Source organism: Castanea sativa, chromosome 7 (assembly GCF_040712315.1).
Source record: "Castanea sativa cultivar Marrone di Chiusa Pesio chromosome 7, ASM4071231v1".
NCBI lineage: Eukaryota > Viridiplantae > Streptophyta > Magnoliopsida > Fagales > Fagaceae > Castanea > Castanea sativa.
In genome coordinates this window covers 25,942,425-25,946,067 of record NC_134019.1, presented here as the reverse complement: position 1 = coordinate 25,946,067, position 3,643 = coordinate 25,942,425, and the positions used below count along the sequence as shown (strand labels likewise).

At 35.3% G+C, this 3,643-nt stretch overlaps 1 long non-coding RNA gene across 1 annotated transcript; it reads right to left on the bottom strand.

Annotated features, from left to right (window-relative positions):
- Nucleotides 1-2,657: 2,657 nt before the first annotated feature.
- LOC142642070 (uncharacterized) lies at nt 2,658-3,364 on the bottom strand. Its single transcript, XR_012845578.1, has 2 exons — nt 3,246-3,364; nt 2,658-3,154 (listed from the first exon to the last, which is right to left on the bottom strand). It is a non-coding gene; the product is annotated as an uncharacterized LOC142642070 (long non-coding RNA).
- Between the last annotated feature and the right edge of the window lie 279 nt (nt 3,365-3,643).

The following is a 3,643-nucleotide window of genomic DNA, read 5'->3' as shown; positions in this document are numbered from 1 at the left end:
AGAATCCGTGGGTTACTGCCTTATTGGGTTTGCTACCATCTGTTGGGCTTGCCGTCCGTTTTTTTTTTTTTTTTGGCTTGAAAGTAGAACAAATATATATATATATATATATATATATATATATATATATATATATATATATATATATATATATATTTTTTTTTAGGGTGTTCCTAACTTTGATTGAGGGTGTTCCTAATTTTTTTTAAAAGGTAAACAAATAAATTTTTTTTATTTATTATATATATAAAAAAATTCAGTTTAGGGTGTTCCTGGGAACACCCTAAAATGTACGTGGCGCCACCACTGTTGGCTTCTCGCACACTTCTACAACAAATCCTACTGGTAGCCCAGACATCTTAAGCTACTCCACATTCCCACAGGACATGAAGCACCGACTGTGTGTTCTGTCCGCATAAGCAACAAGTGCTAGCCAAATTTTCCCTTGTTAGCAAAATATCTTGGCAAACCCTCCATCCAAATACTTTTATCTTGTTAGGCAACTAGCTCTTCCACAATCTCTGCCAAAGCAACCCATCATCAGTCCTCCCTGAGCTCTCCCCCCTAAGCCACAATCCTCCTTAGATTGGTAGCTAGATTTCACCGAGTAGTCCCCATTTTTATTAGGAAGCCACATTATAGCATCAGGTATATGTCTTCTACTCAAGGGAACCCGAACTATAGCTTCCGCATCATCCCTATGGAAATTAGTAGCAATGACACCACAATCCTAATCATGAGCAGCCCAATCAATGAGGTCCTAAACTCGCCATTCCCAGTCCTCATCTAATGGTGGATGTAAGATCTTATTTGTTGGACTTGTTGGTTCTTCTATTCGAGCTACTCAAGATTGTCGGAGTTGGTTTTTTGTTAGTCCAACTAAGTTACATCACAAGAATTGCATGTTAATATATATTGAATATGGTCCCGGATCGAGAAGCATATGGAAGTCGTCAATCTCCTTAATAATAATAAATAAATAAAAAGGATGTTTTTGTTTTTGGTTGAATGAAAAAAGGAGCTCACAGATAGGAGAAATTATACAATCCTCTGGTGGACCATGTCACTTGTCCACCATTCCACTAAAAGACTCCCATTTATTTAAAATTGCTGAGTCAGTAATCAGGTTCTGTTTTAATAAAATTTATAACTCAACAATTTTAAACAGGTATGAGTTTTTTAGTGGAATGATAAACCACGTCACTTGTCCATCATGTGGACCTTATAATTTTTCCACAGGTAGGGGGCATGAACTTACCTGCCAGCTCCCTTTTTTCATTCAAGGGAAAAAAAAAAAAAAAAAATCTATTCCCTAAAGAGGCTGTTAAAGTTTTTTATGTTTGAATGCAGTGGCTTTCAAATATTTGAGCAAAGTAAAACATAAAATTCTTCTCTTTTAAACAAATAAAAAAAACTAATAGCATTGTACTTTAATTGGTTGGCACTTGATTGTATTTTTTTGACTGAAGCTTTTAAAGTTGAAATCCTCCAGTCCCCCATCTTAACCATAGAATTATTAAGTAAAAACATACTAGAAAAACATTAAATGGATAATTCTTCAATATAATAGTTATTCATGAGTTATATAACCATAGCCCGTTTTTTTTAGTAGTGTATTCTAGTGGTATTTTCCGTCTTGTCTCTTATAGTTATATTTTAACGTAATACATTCAAAATTTAGTGGATTCTTATACATTAAAGTATTAGCATCGGATTCAATGTACTTTCAGCGGAATTGGCTCCAAAAACTCTTTTTTTTTTTTTTTTTTTACTTTAACTAATCTACTATTCATAGACCATTTAAGTATTATTTTTCCTCTTTCCAAAAATCATCCCAAGAAACCACAGCAACCCAAAAATTTATCAAGAACCAACCCACAAATCACATCACACCCACCTAAGCAACCACCACACAAATTAATCAACCCACAAAAACCAACCCAAACCAAGAACCAAACCACAAATCTTCAACCTACGAGCCGGTGATGGTAACCTAATTTTTTAGCATTGGCAATTAACGATAGCTCAATAAAGGAATCAAGGTCCTGTTCATTTGTTATTACTATGCAATGCATTCTTGGGCTCAATGTGGGTTGTTTTAGGGTTGATTAGGTTGAAATTTTTCTAGAAGTAGCATATAGCGAGGAAAGTACGAATGTTCTAAGGGACTACAAATCATGAAAGAATAAGTCTACCGGCTCTTAAAAAATCCACTAAAATTTTCACACACCTAAACTTGCTAAATCATTTCATATGGACCCATCATAACACAAGGGGTAAAAAATATTTGGCCGTAATTGATGCAGAAATTTCCATATTTTAACATATAAAAGTAAATGTGTGAGAATCAAAGAAAATTTATGAATTTTTCTATGTCAATTGACATATATATGGATTATGAAAACACTACAATTAATTATTACCTCCAACCGAGTTGTCCCTATAGAACTAAGACACAAATTTAGTACATAAATAATTGTAATATTAATAAAATCTTTTCTTATTTCAAAAAAAAAAAGAAAAAAAGGTGGGGGGGTTTGTGCATGTGGTCATTGCCCTTCACCTAATTTAAACCCTACTATTGTATAGCATAGGACAAGCTAAGCAATAATAGAGCTTGACACTATTCAAACTCATAATTCTTAGATTTGTAAGTGTAATGAGCTACGAAGTCTTCTTACCATTAAGCCACGCACTCTCCTTAATAACAATAAAATCAATAGTTCTAATGACCTATAGGTTGAATGATATTTTTTGTGTGTGTTTCCAAACCAACATATCCGAGGTTAAAGACAACGGTGAAATAAAGAAAGTGACAACGATGAAAACAACAAAAGCTTAAAAGACCTGGAAGAAGCATACATGGCAGACTAAATAAAAACCATAACATGAATATGGTGACGATAAAAATATACACAGTGAAGAGTCTAATTCAAGCTGAAGCTTTAAAATCATCTTCTCCTCGTAGCAATGAAGCATGATACTGCGGCCATGATGATGGTCATTGCAACAGAACTTACATCATCAAAAATAGTAGAAAATCTCATTTCTTGCAGATCCCAAAGAGTTGAAACACAAAGGCGCAACCCACCAAACATCTGTAGCAAGAAAGCCATCCCCTGCAGCCCTGCTGACCAGCATGAACCTCATGGCTCTACTACATTATAGGTTTTACACAAACACACACACAAACATGGAGAAATAGAACCAAATGCACAAAGAAAGTAAAATTGAAGTGAGCTTACCCAGAAACTACAATGTGAGAAGAGACACTAAGGTCACCTTAGAAAGGTGGGATATGGTTCTTTTCTCTTTGTTTCTCGCAAGGCTCATCACTGTATTTTTGTGTGTTAGATTCAAGAAATAGAGGAATTAACAGTACTGACTGATCAGAGCAAAAGAGTCAAAACAACAGCCTGGAGTTTTGCTCGTTACAAACATTATGCTGCTTCTAGGATGCTTCCTAGCTGGTTCTCTTTCAAGTCATGGCGATCCAGTGTGGGTCCCACAGACACTTGTCAACACTCATGGTTCTCCTCTTGTAGACTTTAGTAGTTCCAATCCATGCCACTAAGGTCGAGCACAAAACACCTGGTGCCATTAAAAGGCACTCCCTCACGGCACAGAAACAGAGGAACTTCTT